The sequence below is a fragment of the Gossypium hirsutum genome, chromosome A11 (genome assembly GCF_007990345.1).
Source record: "Gossypium hirsutum isolate 1008001.06 chromosome A11, Gossypium_hirsutum_v2.1, whole genome shotgun sequence".
Lineage (NCBI taxonomy): Eukaryota > Viridiplantae > Streptophyta > Magnoliopsida > Malvales > Malvaceae > Gossypium > Gossypium hirsutum.
In genome coordinates this window covers 19,696,867-19,721,949 of record NC_053434.1, presented here as the reverse complement: position 1 = coordinate 19,721,949, position 25,083 = coordinate 19,696,867, and the positions used below count along the sequence as shown (strand labels likewise).

Sequence of the window (25,083 nt, the reverse complement as noted above, 5' to 3'; positions counted from 1 at the left end):
TTGATGGGAAAATACGAGGATGGACGCTCTGTTTTTCCTTTAACCAGTCTCTAAATTAGGTAACTATGTTGAATTTCATTAGTTTAAAAATCTTTGGCTTCAGTTATTAGTTTATAATTTAATTCTATGAATAAAATTCTTCGTACATTGTCATTTTCTCCAATTGCTGATTACATTTTTCTGACGAGATTATATGTTTTTTTTTTTTAAATTTGGCAATGCTGTACGTTTCCGAGGAATTGCTTTATAGGAACAATAGAAGAATAAGAATGGACTTTTATCTGGTTTTGTAAAACTATTTCAATGGAAATCTTCCAAATAGAATCCACAGATAATTTTGGATTTGTTTATCGGAGGCTTTGGTTTTGGTTATTATTAGCTTCTAGATGAATTTCTATAATTTGCAAATTATAGGGAAGGCCGAAACGGTGATGAAAAATATATGTTTAAATCAGTGTGTTTATGTATATGCTGAATATATGTGATCTTACTGAGTTTACCTGACTTCTATAGGCTAATATGATATGGTTATTTCATTAATAAATCTTCAGGGTAATCTGCTTTTCTTTTGTCTATTGAACTTTTGTCGTTTAATGTCTGATTGCAGAGATTTGCAGTCTGATCTTAGCCTTTTCTTGGCCCTTGAAAGTAAGAAATTCTACATTTTGGTGGACAACCAATAATGGCTCAGTGACTTAGGTTCACGGTCAGATCTCTTGTGGCAATTGATGGTTACCAAGGTTGTTGAAAATACCTTTCTATTTTTTGAAAGAAAATAAAGTACATATTCTTTTTAAAGGCAAGAAGAGTATAATTGAATTTGAGTCATTTATATTTATTTACAGTCTAGATTGTCTCCTTTCGCTATCACCAAAGGCCGTAGGGAGAAAAAGGAGGGAAAGGAAGCTTCTTCTAAATCAAATGCTGAAGGCTCCAATAATTTTGAGAGATGGTTGCCTTTTCTTGATGCTAAAACATTGTCTGGAAAGGAGGTGTTGCCACCTATTAATAAACTAAATACCTCTTCGCTTCTTAGCAGTGAGCTGAATAGTACATTGTATGGCTTCATTGTATTTGAAGTCACATAGTCCAATGTTCGCGGTCTTAACTACCACAATGAGCTTCAGGTATTTGCTTTCTTTTTTGGTGGTTCACCATCTAGATACTTTTTATTTGCCTTTTAGCATGTTTCTTCTTATTTGCAGGCTGATACCTCTCTGGCCATAGAAACAAAATTCATGCAAAGATGGGAGTTTGACAGCATTGATAAGCAGTGAGCTGTATGTCATCTTGGTTCTCCGGAACATTCTCAGAGCAGCATTGTTTCAGAGAGCACTTGAAGTTAACAATTGGTATATTTTTGCCTTCATATTTAAAGACACTAGGATAAAAGTTATCTTTATTGTTCTAGACTGAATCCCATTTAGGACTTAAATTATAAATATAGAAATGCTAACTGGAGATGCATGTTTGCTAGAACCTCTTAGTTTTGTTAAGAGTAGAGTATGTTTGGCTATTTTATGTCTCTCTAGGTTTATTACAATTGATGGAGGGTCAAATCAATCTTTAGAAGTCTACAGTAATGACCCCATTTCAAAATTAGTAGAGAAAACCAGTTGAAGGTGTATTAAGTGAAATTTAGTAATATAAGCTCATAACTTCTCCACTTTACTCTTTATTTATTAACAAGGTAAACGAGAGTTGTTTACTCTTAGAAATCCTCATCAGCTTCCTCTCATATACTCTGTACTTTGTTCCCTTTGAACTCAATGTGTTGTTACTTCTTAACAATAGAGACTTCTGGCGGTTTTGAGTTACTGGAGAACTGGCCCTAGCACTTTCTCTGTCGTCACCAACCTAGAGTAACGTCCTTGGAACCACTGTACAAATGAGTGTAATATTTCACTTGAAAGTAATTTTGAGAAGGATAACTTGGTTACGTTGTTCAGGAGTTCGGTGAGAAACCAAACCATGTCTTAAGTCAAGCATTGTGTTACTCTTTAGGCTTTTAGCATCAGTAGCTGTGGTTTTAGCTTCTGTTTTCTCCTTAAATATGTGTTCTAGGGTTTGTCTGTAACACCACTTACTCGAGCCCGAATTTAGACCCGGGTAAGGAATGCTACATTTCAAGGGAAAACACTTCTAGTTCCTCTTTTTCCCTCTAATTCAATTTAATCATTTTATACTTTTAATTTCACATTTTGACTCTAATGCTTTTCACAACTTAATTACTTCAAAAACTCCCAGACATTGATAATTCACATTTTATTTACTTCAAAAAATCTAACATGTATATCCTCCGAATAACACTATTTGTTAGGATTTCGACCCGATTAAGCAGCGAACAAGTAAAATAGCGGAATAAATTGAGAAATTGAACACACAAATTTAACGTGGAAAAACCCCTCCAAAGAGGATAAAAAACCACGGGCAAAGATAATTTTACTATAATGGCAAAAGAATGAAGAGTACAAAAGATGGAGATTAAGACTAAATCTCGAAAACCCGAAAACAAAGAACCCTCAAAACGTAAACACAAAATTCTCTAAATGTGTTATGAGTTCTAATCTCTAATGGGTGTATTTTCTAAGGTTGTAAAAGAGCCTATTTATAGGCTAAATTCATAAATTAAATAATAATAAAATAATCTAAACTAATCAGTATTTGATTGAAACAAGTAAACAGAGTTTAACTGAAAGATTATTTTTCAAATTTGACTGAAAATAAGAGTCATATTTAACACTATTTACAACTGTTACATTGTCTATGTTTGAATCCTTTATTAGGGGATCAGTATCAACAACTGTCTTTTATTATTATGCTATACAAAAGTTCTATGATGAGTTGGAATTGGGACTGCTGGAGTTTAATTTCACTCCACTTGTTTTTTTTTCTTCTAAAAGTTGGTCTAAGGTTTGCCGAAGCTTTACTTTTGCTGAAAGGTTTGAAGAGCTTGTAGTCTTTGAAAGTATCAACAACTGTCTTTTATTAACATGCTATATGAAAGTTCTATGATAAGTTGGAATTGTGACTGCATGGAGTTTTAATTTTCACTCCAGTTGTTTTTTTTTTCTAAAAGTTGGTTCTTGATGTTTGTTGGTCTAAGGTTTGCCGAAGCTCTACTTTTGTTGAAAGCTTTGAAGAGCTTGTAGTCTTCGAAACTTAGAAGGCACTTAAGCATGTGGCGCTAGATTGCCTTTGTAACTAGTTTTCCTATAACAATGTGCTAGAAAGTGTTGTCGACACCCCAAACAAGTCATTCTTGAGTACATGTGTTAAAATCTTGTGCTGTTTCATTTAACAGCTAATTTAGTCAAACCTGTAATGCCTCGGTGTACTCTACAACTGTGGACTCTGAAACTTTTAAGCCACACACTATTCCTATTGGGCCTTATAAGAGAAAGAGAGTCACTTCAGCAATTACTCCTAGAGCTAAAGTTGATGTCTATTGTGAGGAAACCTAAAGGAAAGCTGAAAATTCATTAAAATACTCTAACAAAAATCCAGTCGAAGCAACAAAGCATAGGGACGTTCTTATTCTATTTAGGTTTGACGATAGGGATCTCCCATTTAAACTAAAGCAAATAATAACACCTGATCTGAGGTTACTTCGTTTATTAGAGGCTGGTCTTCCATCTTGGGCCCTTTTTTTTCAATCATATCCTGGCTTTTGTAATATCTATTGTCCATGGATGTGCCCTATGCCAGAGCTCTATATCTTTTGATTTCCGTCATTACTGTTCTAATAGGATTTTATGACCTATACAAAAATGTCCCTGTTCTTAAGGCAACTGCTTCTCGTTTATGTGGGCCACTTTTTGATCGGATAGAAACTTGAGAGCTGCTATCGAGGATCAAGTACTTGGGAACTATGCTATTTCTGCACAACTTTGAGAAGGCTGTGCAGTGTTTGTGAATGGTTTTGCGTGCTATTCGACCATTTTTCTCTTTCTTTAATTTACCATTGGCAGGACAATTTATGAAATTTTTGGACTTCCTGTTTCCAGTTTGGAATATGTTCAGTGAAGCAATTGAAAGCTTCTTTTTGGTCATATGCATTGGAATTGGTTTTATTATATCTCTAGTTGGGGATCTCTTGGAGGTTGTATTGATGCCTATATGTTTTATTGGCTTAGTTCTCCACAAAATTAGTAGGTCATTAGATGATTGATGTTCCATTGATTCAATATGTTAATTATATTCACTCTTCCTTTTTCATGCTACCGCAGCAACTTCTGTCCTGTATCCCATGTTTTTGATTCTCTGGGAAATTTTGTGTGCCCCAATACGCCTGGTCCTTGCATTAGCCAGTTTTCTGGCTTATGTGTGGCTTCATCTATGATGTTGGAAATATATGGATGTCTTTAAGTGGCATAATTCAGCTTGCTTCAGCTTCTGAAGTGATGGGCGTCGAATCCACTAAAAATAATTCCTACAAAATAGCTCTACTTAGTCGTAGAGCGGTAGTAGAGTCAAGTCCGCAGGGATTGGATGCGATAATTAACTTTCGAGTCTAGCTTATGAATAGGACGTCATGTCAAGGGTCGTGGCTAGAGTCGTGCCCACGACTCAAAACGTACCAGCTGAAAAAGAAGCAAATAAATAAGTAAAGTGGGGGATTTTGAAATTGATTAGAAATTAAATAATTAAAATTGCTAAGATAAATAATTAAATAAATCAGAAATTAAATTGGGATTTGCAGTCAAATGTAATGAGCCTTAGCCTTAGACTCGGTCAATTCCGTGTTGAGAATCAATCCTCGAAAATTAATCTTCTCGTTCGATCGATAAGCTGGTTATAGCAGTTAAGAACGTCCTAACCACCAATTCTTCCTCTAGTAACTGGTTCCTGTATGACCTGCAAACCAACCCTTACCGATTATCTAACCGAGATACACGTGTTCCCAATTCAAGATTCTGATAGCCTTGCGTTCTGAAGAACCCAACTCGAATCAACGGCCTCAACTGCGTGGGTCATTTAAAACTGATCACCTCTTCCTCGATTTGTTCTCGGAAATCCGAATACAGAACGGCCGACTCGAATCTCCAACTGTAAGCAAACACGACTCTAACCTAACGTGCACTTTGACTTGAAATCGAATTGAACTTTAAGGGATGATTGGTCTATCCAGATACTTAGGAAAAAGGTGAATACTGATTGGAAGGATTTTAGGCACGAGTACGAATCTCACAATTCTCGACCGGAAAGAACACTGGCCTAAAGCTAAGATGGAATTTAGTGGAGCATGAATTTATTTCATGCTTAAGAGTGAAGATGATGGATATATGTGAAAGGTGATGGAAATTGGAAAAGAAAAGCACTTGGAAGGCAATTAACCCAATTTAACAAAATAAACAAAACCAAATGAAAATTGACAGAATGCTAAACTTTAATTTGAAAAGGGAAAATGAGAGTATTTCTATTCCAAATAGAAGTAGGAATACAAAGATAAGAGATGCTTTTCTAAGAACTAAAAGCCCGTATTTATATAGATAGGGATCTGCTTGATCGCGTCGAGGAGAGGTATGTTGATTTCTACCTTTCGGAAAGTGTCGATTATCTTCTTCTCTTCTCGCTCCTTCTTACATTGAACAAGTCGTCCGGGAAACAGAGGTAGTACTGCAAATGACTTTTGTGGTGCCGACTCTACTGGAGTCTCTGTGTCAACTTTCTCCTTATCTTGACTTGCGTAGTGGGCGCGACTAGTGTCGTGGCCGCGACTTGTGTCAGGTACGGGCTCCAAAACCTTTCCACTCCTTAGCGTCATAGCGCTTGCATTATGTCATGGATTTGGCTCAGTTTGGGATGGCAGCTTACCTTGGGACTCCAAACAGCTAACCGTAAGCGCGAGTTTGCTCACTTGCTTGTCCAACTCCTGCAAATGCATGTCAGTTTTTTGTTGGAATTTCTCAGTACTGTTGGCTAACCTTTCCACTATGGCTTCCAAGGATGACTTCGGGGGTGGCATCTGTTGATTCTGCTGCGGTGGCCTCTGTTGAAACGGTTGATTGAATCGCGGATTCGTCCTATAACTAACATTCAGGTGATCTTTCCACCCACATTATACGAGTACGAGTAGGGGTCATACCGTCTTTAGGGTGGTCTTGGAAAGTTCCCGACAGCATTTGCTTGTTCCGCTGAATCTTCCTGTAAAATTGGACATGAGTCTGTCGGGTGGTTTAGCTTGGCGCAAATTCCGTATAACCGTGCTGGGCTTGTTTTATCTGAAAGTAAAGTTTGAACAACATTAGTCAGCTTATCAATCTTATCTTCCAGAGACAAAGAACTTAATCCATAAACCTGTCTCGTGGATTCTGTAACCGGTCGGAATTGTTAAGAGTTGGCAGCCATAGTAGAAATCAACTCTCTCGCTCTTTAAGGCGTCATGTTAACAAGCGCCCCCCCACTTGCAGTATCTATCATTTTCATTTCCATCGGGAGTAAACCCTCATTAAAATACTACAATAGTGACTATTCAGTCAGTCCATGTTGTGGGCAGCTTGTACACAACTTTTTATACCGTTCTAAGTAATCGTAGAGCGACTCAGTGTCTTTTGGACGGATTCCTACGATGTCCTTCCTTAGTTCGGTTGCTCGGGCTGCAGGGAAGAACCTGTCAAGAAACAAACGAGACATGTCAGACCATGTGTTGACAGATCTCGGAGGCAAATAAAATAGCCACTCTCTAGTAGAGTTGGCTAATGAAAATGGAAAAGTACAAAGTTTGATTTGGTCTTCTGTTACTCCCTGAGGTTTCATGCTTGTGCACACCATATAGAACTCCTTAAGGTGGGTGTGCGAATTTTCGTTTTGTAATCCACGAAAAGTGGGCAGTAGGTGGATCAAACCCGACTTTAACTCGAACGGCGTCCCTCCTGCTGGATAAGTTATACATAAGGGATGTTGTTCATTTGGTGCAGCTGCGAGTTGGCGTATCGTCTGTTCGGCCATCTCGTCTGGTTCGTCAAAAATTTTTTCGGTGTAAGATATAGCTTCAAATCCGGGATTTGGCCGTTTACCACGTCGTATGGCTTCTTTTCATAGTTGTCGGGCCAATTTCTCAATTTCTAGCTCAAACTCTAGATTTCTCAGTTTTGATCTGGTCATAAGGTAGACAAACAAAAGTTAGAAAATTTGATCAATCCCCGGCAACGGCGCCAAAATTTGATGGGCGTCGAATCCACCAAAAATAATTCCTACAAAATAGCTCTAATTAGTAGTAGAGCGGTAGTAGGGTCGAGTCCACTGGGATTGGATGAGATAATCAACTTTCGAGTTTGGCTTATGAATAGGATGTCGTGTCAAGGGTCGTGGCTAGAGTCGTGCCCATGACTCAAAACGTACCAGCTGAAAAAGAAGCAAATAAATAAGTAAAGTGGAAGATTTTGAAATTGATTAGAAATTAAATAATTAAAACTGCTAAGATAAATAATTAAATAAATCAGAAATTAAATTGGGATTTGCAGTCAAATGTAATGAGCCTTAGCCTTAGACTCGGTCAATTCCGTGTTGAGAATCGATCCTCGAAAATTAATCTTCTCCTCCGATCGATAAGCTGGTTATAGCAGTTAAGAACGTCCTAACCACCAATTCTTCCTCTAGTAGCTGGTTCCGGTACGACCTGTAAACCAACCCTTACCGATTATCTAACCGAGATACACGTGTTCCCGATTCAAGATTCCGATAGCCTTGCATTCTGAAAACCCAATTCGAATCAACGACCTCAACCGCGTGGGTCGTTTAAACCTGATCACCTTTTCCTCGATTTGTTCTCGAAAATCTAAATACAGCACGGTCGACTCGAATCTCCAACTGTAAGCAAACATGACTCCAACCCAACGTGCACTTTGACTTGAAATTGAATTGAACTTTAAGGGATGATTGGTCTATTCCGATACTTAGGAAAAATGTAAATACCGATTGGAAGGATTTTAGGCGCGAGTACTAATCTCACAATTCTCGACCGGAAAGAACACCGGCCTAAAGCTAAGATAGAATTTAGTGGAGCATGAATTTATTCATGCTTGAGAGTGATGATGATGGATTTATGTGAAAGGTGATGGAAATTAGAAAAGAAAAGCACTTGTAAGGCAATTAACCCAATTGACAAAAGAAAAAAAACCAAATGAAAATTAACAGAATGCTAAACTCCAATTTGAAAAGGAAAAAGGAGAGTATTTCTATTCTAAATAGAAGTAGGAATACAAAGACAAGGGATGCTTTTCTAAGAACTAAAAGCCCCTATTTATATAGATAGGGTTTACTAAAAATAGCTTAATCCTAAAATAATAAAATAAAATAAAAATAAATAAAAATAAAAATGATAAAACAAAATAAAATAATATCTTCTATTTTTAGCTTTTTACAAAGTCAAAATTGATGTTAAATCCTTGGCCTTCCCATCTTTACGATTTGGCCCCAACTCAATGATCTGTCCTTCAATTTAGCCCTTTTTTGCTCGTGTTTAACCAATTGCATCCCTGACAATATTAAATCATAAAAACACCAATTAAGCAGGGATTAATTCAGAAATAAACCAAATTAGACACAAGAATTATGTAAATTAATGTGTTTATCATGAAGCTACAGTGAGCAGTGCTAATGAAGTTTCAATGTGGCGCACACTCTGGAATGACCTTTTTTCCCAGGTTGGAAGACATTATTGTAACTTGATAAATATGTATTTCTTTATGTTTTTTAATTTTACTTATTTCTCTTTTTTTTTTCCGTTATCTTTTCATATATTCCATGCTCTCATATTACATGGTTTTGTTGCCTTCTTCACAGCCTGCAACAGACATCGCCTAAGGTGTCACATTGTAACTTACCGAATATTTTTTTGTCATATAATTAATTTTGGTCTTGGTGCATTCTATCTTATAGATTTAACTACAGAGACAGACACATTCGGTTATATACAATGATGCACATTAAAATGCAAGCATTGGCCATATTTCCTCCAATGATGTTTGCAACTAAAATTTAGTAGTCATTACGCAATGTTTCGTGAAGTTGGTGTTGGGTTTTAACAACAAAGGAGGAAAACAGAAGCAAGTAATCCGGATGAAGTATGAAGCTCTGTCTGAAAATAGAGCAATAAAGTAATAAACCCGAATGAAGAATGAAAAAAGTTTGAATTTCAAAGACTTGAGACTTGCAGAAAGAAACTACCAACAAAACAGAAATTTTTTGGAAGAAATGAATTTTTCTTACTTTTCATTTTATCCTACTAAAGTATACGTGATACAATAGAATAAGATAGTTACCTAATGTCTAACTGCTACCACTAATACATGACTTAAGTTAAGCTAAAATTACACACAAAAGAAGTTGACATACCAGCTATTACATCACATTCAAATCTTCAACAAATCCTATTAACTTTAAATCACATTACAAAGTAACTAAGAAAGTTACAAATGAACAAAATAAACAGGATGCTGTTGCTCCACTGGTTCAGCTTCAATGCTGGTCTGATGTTGCATTGCAGGCCAAAGTTTAACAGTTGGGTTTTTATCTGTGTATCCATCCTGTTTAGCTCAGGATGTATATGATTGTTGATACTTGCCTATGGGGGAATGGTTTTATCAAATAAGAAGAATGGAGTTGAATTACCCCAAGACATGAGTAGAAACAAGTCACAATTTATTTTACTTAATAATGCCTTTCTTAATAATGAAGTTCACATCAGCATTTAGTCATAACATCTATTAGTTTTTACTTATTTGCACCAATATAGAACTTACAAGAATCAAATTATTTAGTTCTATAGTACAAGGATTAAACTGTTTTACCAGTGGACGTTTACAATCCTTAAAAATATCCTGCAGAAGGACCTACTTTTGACCCTTGAATGTCAGATTCTTCAAGTTTACAGTTTGTTTGTTTTTTTTTTACTAAGCTTATATCTTGCATGATATTTTTGGTGCAATGGTGTACAGCATTTATAATCATGCACAGGGTTTTATTCAAGGACGAATTCGTGGAGTCCGAAGATCACAACCCTCAAATCCTGGACATAACAAATCAACAGATGGAAATCGATATCCAGTAAGCAAGCATATGCTAGATCCATTTTTTAGTCCAGGGCTCCCATGTGTACGTGATATTTTGCATTCATATGGCAGACATGATTGTTTTAGTGAGCTTCTTCTTCTTCCTACTCGGAGTGCATGATTGCATTCTCGGAGTTGCCTATTTTCCTTCTCTTTATGTTCATTAACTGAGCTTCTTCTTCTTCCTTCTTTACCCATAGTATCCAAATGGTCAGTTTCTTTTTTGATAGTTAGCTTCTGGTTTGTAAAGATTATGTAAAACCTCACATGTACATTTGTCAACAAGTTAACCATACTTTTACGAGTACTGATAAAATTTTCGATTTTGTTCTTGCATTTGCTGGATTGACAAGTTTACACACGCACTACAAATAATTGAAATACACTGCCTTTTAAAAATTTATATAATATATACGTAATTTCGTAGAATAAGGATGATGATGCTTTGATGACTGTCAAATTATCTTAGACATCATTCACGTACGTACATGTTGAAGAATGTAATAAAGGTGTGAGCAAAAAAAAGTATAATACTGTTACGAGAAAATAAAATAAAAGGTGTTTTTTAATTCATTTTTCAATGGTGCGTTTCATTCTGCAGTTCAAACGACTATTAAAAGAAAAGGAATTAGCCTCAATTAAGCTTGAGCAAACCTTGTGCACCTTCATATTAAGAGGCCAGATTTTACTGGCAAAAGTAAAAACATTCTGCCATTTCTATAACCTCCAGCACAGAATTGAAAAAACTATGGACCAACTCCAATCGCCCACCATCCTCTCCTTGGAATTAACCAAATTATTAATCCACCAATTCGCATCACTCAAAGAAGAAAGATGGAAAACTCCTCCAAATTTCCCTGAGTACCCAACAATCACGGAGAATATGGAGAGTGTCCTCTCTTACACATCCACAAACCTTACATCGCTCAGACTTTGTCAAGTTTCTTGTCTTATATTTGTATTGGTCATTAACCGATCACACCAAGCAAGCTAGATAAAAATTCTAGTCCATTGGAAAATTTGAGGGAAAAATTAATTTTTTTTAAAATTGAGCGGTTGTGATATTTATAGTAATAAATATTTTACTAAATTCATACCTGTTTTGGAATAAGTGGTTTAGGTTATTTCCTAGCTTTCTACCAACACAATCTTCTCTATTATTCTCGAACCTCAACTTGCTTAGAGTGTGAGTTCTAAATTCCTCAACCGATAAACACAATGAAAACTTTATTGATATTCCAGTAGAGAAATCAATTTCTCTCTGTGGACTAGAAATAAAAAAAAAATCTCTCTCATGAATAGAATTTATTTGTGAAATAAATCTTACTAAAATTTGATAGAGTAACAACAGGTAGCAAGTTATTTATTTGACCTAACCCATAATCTATATTGATAGAGAAAATCACAAAGTCTTAATTGAACAAGAAGAAAATAAAATAATCATATTTTAATAGAAAACATATAGTCTTACTAGGATTAATAGGGGTGGGTCGCCCATTCCATCTTAGAACCCTATGTGCCGTTTATCTCATGTGTTGTGAGTCTATTGGGCTTTTTCCATATATTATGTATAATTATATATTTCTCTTTGGTCTTTTAAACCAACCCATATAATCTAACCAACCAACAATTTATTTTCTATTTTTAAATCAACTTTATCATACTAGAATTCAAGTAAATAAGTTTAATTGTTTTGTTCAACAAAATTATGATAACTAATTAATTTAACTTTCACTTCAAAATTCAATCATTTAATTACAATCAATTAAATAATAATTCGTAGAAATTAATTTAATCTCTAAATCATTTCTTACTCATAGCTAGAAAATGCATTCACCGTAGATAGTTGTATATGCGATCTATTTTTCTAACATGTCGTTTTTATTTAATGATCATATTGATTCAAAATGCAAACTATCAAGGGCTGTACTGAGCTAGTGGAGGGGCCACTTGGACATATAAAATTGAAGCTCAAATAATTTGTAATTATGTTTCAACTCTTCATCTATTAATTAATTACAATATTATTTAATCATCGAGTCAATCCAATAGAAGTATCATGATTGAATTCTCCCTATTTTATACCATTACGAAAGTAAATTAATTGATGCTCCATCCAATAATAACATTGTCGTAAGTGTTTTGTTACCTTTATAGGATATCATTAATATCTTTGGGTTAATTCTGCTCATTCAATATAATTTTATTTTATCACATGGAAATTGTTATGTCTTACTTCTGTAAAAGTTAATTACTAAAAAATGGTAATTAAATCATTTGTCCTAAACAAATGACCCATGACGATGTTAATTTCTATTTATCATTTCATGTCAATAAGAGGATATCGTTTACCCTTTATTGGGCTATAAATTCCACTATTGTAAATGAAACTATGTCATGCAGAAGTTGTATACCCAGCGTCTCAACTTTCAACTCTTTAGTTATTTGAACTCAAGCTTTTAATACATCAAAATATATAAGTTATGCACACATAGTCAGTCACATACTCAGGATTGAGGTAAGTCATGTTATGAACGTTACAAGTGAATTAATTCATAAACGGATCTAAGATTAATTCAACTTGGGTCTTATCTGATGTATTGTCAATCTAGGCGATTACAATGAGTCCCTCACTCCAATATCCAAGATAAGGTATCTTCCTAATTGGAATTGATAGATGCCATAATAATCCTTTACTCAAATTGCTCAATTTTGCTTCATCAAACTATGGACCTTTTAGATTACTTACTAATACAAGTTATCTTCTCACTTTACAATTTGACTACGTAATACAACTTAGTATTAGTTAAACATCAGGTAATCAATGAGCCAATATTTGCTTTGTATGTAAAAACTGTTGAGAACAAATGCAAACAATATTAATGAGTACAATGGAATTATTAAACCAACTTATTTAAAAAATTGCAATTACAAATGACGAATAAGCTATACTTAAGACTAAATCTCGACAAACTCGAGATGAAACTACTTTGATCAGGGGCAATCAACTTCAATAAAACCACCTTAAATTTGTTGACAATAATCTTCGAGATACACTTACACACTACATTGCAAAGACTTATAAGTCTCAATTGATACATGCATTCAGGTACTGAAACCATCAAGATTAATATAATAAAATTATTGTTAATATCGGTTGGTACTTTACCTTTCGTAAACGCCACCTTAACAACCCTCCTCGCATCCTCCCTTACAATCTTACAGTTACGCTGAAAAACAACAACTTGAAACCAATTTGGTCCAAGCGCTTTCTAAGCACCTATATTGAACATAACATTTTTAATTTCCTCGTCGCTAACCATCTTATAGAGTCCTTCCGATTATTTACGTCTTCGCAAAATATTACCGAAGCGAGAAGCATATCATTCTTTCAAGTTCATAGCCACCTGTAATTTGGAACCCAAATTCTCACTAGCCTTAAAAAAGTCATTGAACTCATTATGCAAAAGCCAAACACCTCAAAACAAAAATGACGTTTTGATTTGCGCAAAGACGAGAAACCTTGCAACTAACTAGAAGTGGCAATGATCCGATTTAACCAGAGGCAGATGAAAGACAACCACATTTGGGAAGAGTAGCTTCTAGTCAACACTACAATAAACCTTGTTAAGTCTTTCTTGAGTAGAGTGCCAACTGTTACGAGAACTGACCCAAGTATATTCGGAACCAACAAAGTCTAAATCATGCAACTGAAAATCCTGTAGCACTCCTTATTATTGTGGCAACCATTGCGGTTCAAAGATTTGAAATTAGACTTCTCTAAGGAGGTCACAATTTCATTGAAGCCACCCCCACTAACAAAGGAAGTTCTAGCGAGACCAATCAATTTGAACCACTACTTAAAATAAAATATTCTATAAAAAGATTACCCTCTTTTAAAAAACAACCATTTATTTTTAAAATTTTACCACTTACTTTTTTCGAGAATAAATTTTACCACTTATTTATGTATATTACATAATTTTTTACTAATATATTTTTACATAATTTTTTTACCTAGGGTATGAGATAATTTATTATATTTTAAAGCAAAAAAATTTTTTTTACCTAGGGTATGAGATAATTTATTATATTTTAAAACAAATCCCAAACAATGCATTTCTGATGAATTGCTTAGAGAAATACTTCCTCCTATTTTGATTAGTGACATGAAGAATGTGTTTATTGCTCCTGTTCCTTCTGAAGAAATTAAGTTTGTAATGTTTGGAATGAATGGTAATAAAGCCATAGGGCTGGATGGCTATTTTGCTAAAAATTTTCAAGCATGTTGTAGTATTATGGCCTATGGGGCAAGATGTTATAGAGGTTGTGAAGTATTTCTTGTCTACCATTTTCACTTTAATGTAAAAAGTCCCCAACCTATATAGGTTTATGATTTTTTTATCTATCTCTTGATGTTATATTGTATACAAATGTGTCAGTAAAATCTTTACTAATAGAATTAAACAAAGCTTACTTGCTTTAATTTCTAGTAATCAGAAGGCTTTTTTGGGTGGTAGAAACTAGGCTGATACTCTTCTGTTAGCCCAAGAATTGGTACATGGGTATAGTATGTCCCCAAAATGTGCTTTAAAGGTGAACCTTGGGAAATATTTTGACTCCCTTCACTATAAATTCATTTTTTAGATGTTCGAAAGTTTTGGGTTTTCACGATGTTTGTAGAAATTGAATTTGTGCTATCTTTAGTGGCTTTGAATAAGGCAGGGGACCCCTTATCCCCTTACCTATTCATTCTTGTTCTAATATTTTGTCAAGTCTGTTAAATCTTGTTGGTAGGTATAAGGTTTTCGTTTATCATCCAATGTGTAAGAAATCATAGTTAACTCATTTGTGTTTGGAGATATTTCTGTTTAGAATTAAAAAAAAATCAGGTCGGAATTGATTTAATGGTGTCGTAGTCATTTTTTTGAGAAACGGGGATCGACTTTATTTGAAAGTGAAAATTAAAACGGGTAGAGGGAGTCGCCACCAATCCTTTTTGATGAGGTGTGATCGGGTCACCTCAAATTAATCATTTTAATAAAAGTTAAGATTTACTAAAACGATAATTTCTGGTCTACAAAAATCAGAAAATGAGTTTGGGAGTCGGTTACGCAAGAGGAAGGATTAGCACCCTCGATACGCCCAAAATTGGTACCTAGTTGATTAATTAGTGTTTTAGTGTCGAAAATTTGAAAACTTGAAAGAATTTAAAATACGATCCCTCTTTGTAAAGAAAATGCTCGAATATTAAAACCTTCTCGTCTCAAAATATAAAATATCATATCCAGTGAGTTAGGACACGACATCTTGAATTTTCGAGAGTGAGCTTACCTTTTATATAAAATTTACGTATTTTGACTTATTAAAAGGGTATCCGGTTATTTAGAGTAAACGAGAGTAATCGAAACCCAGTAAGTTAGGGCACGTTTTCTCAAATTCTCAAACACCGAATATTGCCTTTATTTCAAAACAAATTCTTATTTTGAGATGACAAAATGTCATACCCGGTAAGTTAGGGCACAACACTTCGTATCTCCGAGAATAAGCTTTTTTTCAAAACTCGTATAGCGATTTAAAAGAGTATTCTGCTATTTAAGTTAAATGAGAAAAATCGAAACCCAGTAAGTTAGGGCACGGTTGTCTCGAATTACCAAATACGGAACATCACTTTTATGAAAGAATTATTATTGGGGTTGGATAAAAACCTAAATTCGTAATGAAACGAGATAATAAAGGATGCATAACAAATGAAAATTGATGGCCTTAACAAAATAAACATAAACACGAATGAGAATGATAACGATAAAAACAATGGTAAAATATATGCATCAAATGAATAATAAGAAGAGGAAATAATAAATGAGCTAAAAATATTCGAATTTGAAAGAACTAGTAGTAAATGAATAAACATTATGCAAAACTATTTAAGAAATGATAGTAATAATAACATTAATGGTAAAAATGCAAGGAATAAAATTTTTAATTTTGAAATGATGTGAAGGACATATAAATGAATAATATGCAATGAATAAGGAATAAAGATGAGATAATTTAAAGAGTAATAGGTAAAGATAATAAAATAATATAATAGTAATAATAACAATATAATAATAATAGTATTGATAGTAATACAAATAATACATTAAATAATAGCAAAAAAAATAGTGCTAATAGTCATGATAGTGATAATAATAATAGTAGCATGATAAATATAAGAATAGTAAAATAATTATGTTAATGCATAAACATAAATATTGATATAGTACCTAAAGTATAGTAATAATGAAAATATAAATATATAAGAAATATAGATAGATGAATGATAGGAAAATAAACATAGATAAAAATAATAATAGTCATAATACAACAGTGATAGTAATTACAAAAATAATGATGATAATAATATCAAAGTAAAGTAAAAAATATTTATATATATACATATACGTACATATTAGAAAAACACACTATTATATAATAGTAATAATAATAATAATAAATATAGTAATGATAATAGCAATAAAAAGTAGAGCAACAGATAATAATACATTAATAAAAATAACAAGAATATATTAGTAATGATAATATAATGGATTAATAATGAAATGAATAAATAGATAAAATATAGTGTAATTATAATAATAATATTAACAAAATAATAAAAATAAAAATAATAACCAAAGCAATTAAAAGGACGAAATTGAAGTTAAAATGGAAGTTTTTTGGGAGCAAATCGAAATAAAATGCAAACACGGGGCCCAAATGTAACACGCATAAAGGAACAAGGACCTTGAGGATAAATATTCCAACTTCCTGAACGACGTCGTTCGTTGATTTGAGTATTAAGAAGTTTGAGGATTAAATTGAAATAGATAAACAAACCGTGGCCAAAATTATAAAAACGAAAATGACCATATTAAAACATCCCCAGAGAGAGAAAGGACCATGCGCGCAATTATCCCAGTAGCAGCAAAACACGCGGATCCTCAGGCGTCGGGTCGGGTCTCGCACGGGTCACGTGAAACGGCGTCGTTTTGGCGCTGTGAGTTGAGGCCCAAAACGGCGCCGTATTATGTCCTTATATAAACCCAAAAATTTTGTAAAACATTCATTTTTTGCTGTTTCAGAAAAAAAAAGGAAAGAGTTCTCTCTTTCTCTCTAGGGAAACCCCAGGTTCCGGCCAAGAGGGCCACCACACACCACTGCCGTCGCCGATCTGCCGCCGTCGGCCACCGCGCGGGTGACCGAAACTCCGAAGGTATATATATTCTTTTTTTACCCCTTTTTTGCGTTTTAAATGGGTCTTTGATCTTCCTTTTTTTTTATATTTGATGCATGTATGAATATAAGAGTGAATAAATTCGTAGATCGAACGAAAACAGAGAAACTGAAATCACCTTAGTCTCGCGATAATGGCTTTGGTATTCGGTTGCCAGATTTAGCGCTAAACTCGTGCTTTGATATTATTGAGATCACTGCTTTGTGTATTAGTCTATTGATGTAAAAAGTTTTTCGAAGAAGAAAAAAAGAAAATACATTTTCGTTTGGCTTTTACAGCCATTTTTTTACAAGCATTTTTATTACTATTGTCCTTTCATTTTAATGCCCTGCAGGTGCTTGTGGCGGTGGATGTGACCTGTAACAGTCTAATTTTCAGTGGTGTCGGAACAGTGATTCGAGATCACTAAATCCGAAAAATGAGTAGAAAATATTATTAATTTAGTGAGTATAAATTAAATGTGAAGTTAGGAAAAAAAATTGAAAATAGTGAATAGTGTACTAAAAATAAATATTAAAATAATTAGAATCGAAAACGAGGTATCGAGACCTCGATAATTTTAAATCGAGCCATAAATATTTTTATAAATTTTTATGGAGTGTTAATATGTTACTATTAAAGTTTCGTCAAGAAATTTTAAAGTTCTGATAGTTAATTGAACAAAAATGACTGAATTGTATCAAATGCAAAATTGTGGGAAATGATTAAATAGCTTAATTGATAAAAGAATGAGGGTTTAAAAGGAAAATAGACCCAAGGTATATTTGGGCTGGACGGCAAGGGCATGAAATCAGCAAGAAAATAAGGAGAATGAAGGGTAAAATTGCAAAATTGCAAAATTTACTTAATAAAGCTAGGACTAAAGTGGAATTATCTAGATTTCTCTTTATTTTTCTGCATTCTCATCAGAAAAACGCCATGGAGGAGTTCTATTAAGCTGGTTTTTCATATTTTTACTCCAAGTAAGTTCAATTCTTGATTATTTCTTGAAATTTTTGTGTTTTTGTGACTTTTACAACTAGGTCCACTTGTTGAATTCATTAGTTTTTGATTCTATGAAAGAAATTGAAAGTTTATATACATATGTGTTGGAAGTATATGATGATTTGGCATGGAATTAGAGTTTTAAATTGTTTATATGTTGATTTTATTGTAAGAATTGAATAGAAAGTGAATGTTTGGGACCTAATTGTAAAAGAGTTTGAAGTTAGAGTTTTATGTGGAAATTCTAAATTTAAATAGTTATGAAATAACTTATAATGTTTAATAAAAGTATTAATTGAGAAAATTATCTTAATTGAGGGGTTAATTGAGCAAGGACTGAATTGTATGAATTGTGAAATTTGGGGCAAAATGGAAATCAATATTTTGCACTAAAACTGTTTTGGACAGCAGCAGTAGTCTAACTTTGAAAAATCACCAAAAATTGTAGAAATGGAATTAGAGGATGAATAAAATATGAAATTAAAGCTTATTGAGTCTAGTTTCTTATAAAAGAAATTATGTAAGCAATAGAATTTTAAATCATGATATACAATAACTTTTGTGAGACAAGGTTAGAATGATTTCGGGTTCCCCTGTTTTGAATTTATAAAATCATCAAAAATTGGATAAAAATAATTAGAGGCTTAAATTTATATGTTTAGAATCCTGAATGAGTCTATTTGCAAGAGAAACAAACTAGGACATCATTCGAATCTTGTACGAGAAGATAATTAATTTTTAGTGAAGAATGGTCGGAACTGTCAGACAACAGAACAAGGGAGACTTCAATGAATAAACTGTATAAATTGGCCCAACCAAAAATTATGAAAATTTTATGGTAAGAAGATATGTGAATCTAGTTTCTGGAAAAATTCATGTATCTTAATTTGGAGTTCTGTAGCTCAAGATAAAAATAATTTAGTGACTATGACACAGATGGACAACTTGAATATTCACATAAATAGATAGTGAAAATTATAGATAATGTTACCTACAAGTGTGACACCCCTAATTTGACCCTAGTCGGAAAGTGGTTTCGGGACCACGAAACCTAGTCATAAAAATAATTAACAGTCATATTCGATGCTTATTATATGTGAATATGAATGTGTGGAAGTTTCATACTTTAATTTTATCATTTGTATGCGAAATTATTAAATAGGACTTGTATGAGAAAATTTAGAAATGTGCTAGGCAAATGCTAAAGTGGCCTATTAATATATGTTGGAAAGTGCTTGTACTTGCATGTCAAATTAGCCAAACTATAGGTAGTGGCCGGCCATGCTACAAATTATATAATCAAATATGAATTTTCTATTAACTTTAATTAGCTAGATGCCATATTATCATGGGTAAATGCAATAAAATAAAGAAAGAATAATTAAAGGAAGGAAATGGGTGAAAGGAACAAAGTCTTCATCCATGTTTCTTCCTAGCCGATTCTAAAGGAAGCAAAGAACAACCATTCGGTGATCTTGAACTCAAGAATAAGGTGAGTAGTTCATGCTAATTCTTGAAATTTTAGTATATTTTGAGTTAGTTCTTAAGTTCCTTGCTTAACCCATGACAAAATTTTGAGTTGGGTAATGTCTTAAGCTTTCGGCCATAGTAGAAATTAAGGGGTTAGATTGTTGTTTTTTTTGTGGTTATTTGAAGTTTAACTAGTTAATACTTAAGTATTGGTATTTGTATATGAAATAGATGAATGTGAAATGGTTGAGTTACTTGAACAATTCGGCTTTGTAATTGATTTTTTTAGTATAGACCTTGAGTAATGCTAGACATAGATTTTGGTTTTGATAGTGCTTATATGAGTTTAATTAATTCAATTTTGATAATATAATGATAGCTTAAGATAAACAACATTCGGCTATGAATTTTTGTGTTGAATCGAAAATGGATGCTAGTTGAGCTATGAACAATTACTTAATAACGAAGAGAATATAAGCTTAATGCTAAAGTAGCATTCAACCTCGGAGTAAGTTAAATTAGTAGGAAAATAAATTTTGAGATGGAAAATTTTGTGTTTGACTAAAGAAAAGAAATCGTTGAAGAGTGTTTGTGAACATGGTAAGTGAATTTGGTTAGTGAGCAAATGAAATAAAAAAAATTTTGGAATTTGATTTTTGTTTTGGGTATGTATGACCAAGTATATTCGGCTACAATAATAATATAATTACATGATGTTATATTATGATTATTGAGCTTATGTATGTGGGTGCATGTATATCTAGTAATATAATGACATTTGGCTTTGATAGTCGATTGATAAGTTATTACTTTAATTACAAGAGCATTTGGTGAAAGTAACATTTGTGTATGAACATATATTAGTTATGAAATCGGTAGGTTTAAGACTAATTGTGGTAATGATAATATATTAAAATGAGATGGATATTTCATTACCGAATGTGAATAATAAGTAAACACTATTGATCAGAATATTAAACATCTCTATCTATACTTATTTAGCTCAAGAGCAAGTGGGGTCAAAGTTGGATAAAGGAAAGGAAAAAGTGATCGAATAGCCGCCGAAATCGTTCGACAACATCCGAGGTAAGTTTTAAGTGATTAAACGTTGAGTAAATTCAATTATAATAGGACATGATGAGTTGATTTAATAAGATATGATGTGGCCATGATATGTTCTAAGCTCAAATGGTAAGTTCTTAAGTGTTTGAGCTTGGGAATTTAAGGGTAATTTGAAATAGTCTGCTTAGGACAGCAGCAGTAACGTGACTTTAGAAAATCACCATAAATTTATGGATTTGAATTAGAGGCTGAATGAGACATTAAATTAAAGCTTAATGAGTCTAGTTTCTTATAAAAGAAACCGTGTAAGCAAAGGAATTTCCGATAATGAGATACTTAAAGTTGTGTGAGACAGCGCAGAATGACACTGTAATCCTCTATTCTGTTTTTAGAAAATCATTATAAATTGTAAAAAAATGGTTATAAGATAAAATTTATATGCTTATACTCCTTAATGAGTCTAGTTTCAAATGAAATCAAATACAACACATTTTGAATTCTGTAAAATGAGAAATTTGATTCGTAGTGAAGAGTGGTCAGATTAGTCAAACAGTGAAACAGGGGAAACTTTAAGAAAAATCTGGTATTGATTGGCCAAACCTAAAATTCTGGAAATTTTATGGATGGAAGATATACGAGTCTATATTCAGGAAAAATTAACGGAAAGTGATTTGGAGTTTTGTAGCTCCAGTTATAAATAATTTAGTGACTATTGCTCAGGAAAAACAGCTTGTGCTGAATTTGAGATTGTGTTGTAAACCTTGATAAACTTGTTTTAGTTGCTCATAAGCTATTGATTAAACCCATACGTGAATTCTAAATTGTGATATTGGAAAATGATAGATGTAGATTCAGCCAAGACAGTGTGTATACGTGAAAGTATATGTGGTATGTGAAGTATATTTGGATAATTGTGATGTGAATACATGAAAATCTATATTTTGATTTAGGATTCTATGTGATGGATGTGAACATGCATATATGAGATAAGGCCTAATGGCCGATGTGATGAATGTGAAAGTGTATATATGTGATAACGCCTAATATATGTGATAAGGCCTAATGGCCGATGTGATGAATGTGAAAGTGTATATATGTGATAAGGCCTAATGGCCGATGTGATGAATGTGAAAGTGCATATATGTGATAAGGCCTAATAGCCGATGTGATGAATGTGAAAGTGTATATATGTGATAAGGCCTAATGGCCGATGTGATGAATGTGAAAGTGTATATATGTGATAAGGCCTAATGGCCGATGTGATGAATGTGAAAGTGTATATATGTGACAAGGCCGAGTGGCCAACGTGATGGATGTGAAAGTGTATAAATGTGATAAGTCCCGAAGGGCATTTGTGTCAGTTCTATATCCGGGTTAAAACCCCGCAGGCTTTATGCGAGAACATTATCATTGATTAATGTCCGTAAGCTTCGTGCTCGTACTATATCCGAGCTCTAAAGACCCGATGACTACGTGTGGGGATTTTGTCCGGGTAAGACCCGATAACTTCGTGTGGAGATTATGTCCGGGTAAGACTTCGTAATAAGAATTGCTTATAAATATATTCAATGCGAAAGGTTAAACAGGTATGTACTCCAAGTTTATATGTGAGCTTGATTTGCACTAAATCATAAGGTAGTTATGTGATGCATACGAGAGCAATCTATGAGACTATTCCTATGATTATGTGACATCGGATCAGTGTGAGAGGTTATGTGAAATCATACGATATATCTATGTCACATGAGCTCACTTTTATGTGAAAGTTTATCTACCTATTGTATATGATGAGATGTGCATATTCGGTAAAGGGATGGTATGCCCGAAGGAAGAGTGAAATAAAAATTCGAACAACTATGTTATAATTTGATTGTTATCTGTTGACACTGCTTAAAACTTACTAAGCATTGTAATGCTTACTCCGTTTACTCTGTTTCCTCTGTTTTATAGATCTCATTGCGAAGCTACAGGCTCGGGGATCGTCAGCAACTAGTCACACTATCACTATCCACTGCTTGTTACTGTTATGTTTAGAACTATTTTATGGCATGTATAGAATAGACTAGTGGCGGAAGAATATTTTTGGTTAATGTATATAAGCCATGCGAAAATGGCATCTTTTGAATGTTTACTTAGTGGAGTTTAAATTTTATCTCTGGCTGTGCTTAGTACTTATTTAAATGAATGATCTTTATTTCAAGAAAAAGTTTAAAATTTTACTGTTCTGACATGAGTTACAAGTCCGGTAATGCCCCTTACCTATTCTAGCGACGGTTACGGGATAGGGGTGTTACAACAAGTGTGTTGTTTATACTAAAGATGTGGATGGAGAGGAGGAGGAGGAAAATATACAAAAATATATGAATGAATCGTGTATAAATTGATTACATGCCCGATTATAATCGATAAGTGTTGAATTAGAAATGATATAATGTTTTATTTGGAATATTTATTATGAAATTATGATTATCGCTATAATACAAAAATCGAACTTGTGAGTTTATATAACAAAATTTAGTGACCATTTGTTAATATTATTAAATTTCAATATTATTTTATGAATGGTGATTAATATTTATGTATGTTAATTGTTGAAAATAAGTAAATTATGTACAAAAGTTATGAAATTAAACTGAGAATTTCGGAGGAACAGAACGCAGGAAATGAGTACGATCTTTCAGTGAAAAAGATGAATTGACGGTAAATTACCCAAGTAAACCGAGATTCAGCATTTGTTGCGAATTCTCGTGTTTGCTTTTCGTTTAGCTCTTACGAGCTTCCGTTAACTCATATGAGTTTCAATTAACTCTTCTGGGGTTTCAGTTCAGCTCTGATGAGTTTCAGTTAGCCTCCGGGCTTCCGTTTAGCACTTATGTGCTTCAGTTAGCCTTCGGGCTGCCGTTTCGCAGTTATGTGCTTCAACTAGATTTCGGGCTTCAGATCACAATGTACTCAAATCCGTAAGCTGTTCCTTGGATGGACAAGTTGGTAAGTCGTAAATGTAACATGTGGAAAAAGAAATGTAAGTAATGTTATCATTATTATTATTGAGCTCAATTATGTGATTTTATCATTCAGAGATTGTGTTTGACAAGATATGTTAGTAAATTATGAGTATATGAATCAAAGTGATAGAATTTAAACACCTAATGAGGTTGAGCTGATTCACACGAATTTGTCATTTGAAATTGTGATTGACAGGAAGAAACAATGAATTACATGCTTATCAATGGTTACACATAATTATCTGAAAAACAAGAAAAATGACGGTTATTGATATATGGAAATGTAAGACATTGATATATGAATGTGGAATATGTTTGATAAATGTGTTCATTCTTAACTATGGAATTATGTACCTCATGTGTGCTATTTGCATAAAGATGATATTTCAAATACTTTGGTGAGTAAAGCTTAAATATGAAATAGTATGAAATCGAGACACGTTGTTATGAAAATATATTTAAATTATCTGTAAGTGTTTTTTGTACTCCTCGGTAATGCCTCGTACTTTATTCCGGCGACGGATACGGGTAGGGAGTGTTACATGACCTGTCAGTGGAAGCAGAGGCGGTGGCTAGGCAAGTGGCCGGTCAAAGGTCTCTAGGTGCAGTGCACCTAGGGTTTGTTTATTATTTTTCTGATTTTCGGTAGTGGGCCAACTGAACTAGGGTTAGGCATTGGGTTTTGATTGGGTTTTGGGGGTTATTTGGGCCTGTTTTAGGTTGGGCTTTAGTTATGTCAGTTGGGCCTACAAATTGGGCTCGTACAAATGGAATAGTTAAAGATCTTCAAGGCTCAACCAAATCAGTTTTTTCATGTAATTATAAGTGATAACCCTGGTTCACATTATTCAAACTTCAGTACTCAGCTGGCCGGTCGCAAAACTACATCTTTTTGTAATACCAATTCATGCCAACATTCAAAAGGCAGGTAAATACTAAATAGTACCCTAAACCCATAATTTATGAAAGTTTTGAACATTTCTTTCAAAAAAAAAACTTTCAAAATAAATAAAAAGCTTTGAAAGGATTTGATGTTAATTGATTGAAATAAAAAAGATAATTTTTTTTTAAAAAACTAATAAATATTATTATAAGAATTTGTATACCTTTTAGTATTTTATTTATATATTTTTTAAAAATATAATATTTATCTAAAAAAAGTTACATCTTTAAAAAAAAAGAAGATAACTTGTCAAAGTGAAACTTAAATCAAAATCATGAAAAATTT

General features: G+C 33.4%; 1 pseudogene; it reads left to right on the top strand.

Annotated features, from left to right (window-relative positions):
• The first annotated feature begins 3 nt into the window (after positions 1 to 3).
• On the top strand, positions 4 to 10,349 carry LOC107923373 (uncharacterized; annotated as a pseudogene).
• Positions 10,350 to 25,083: the final 14,734 nt, after the last annotated feature.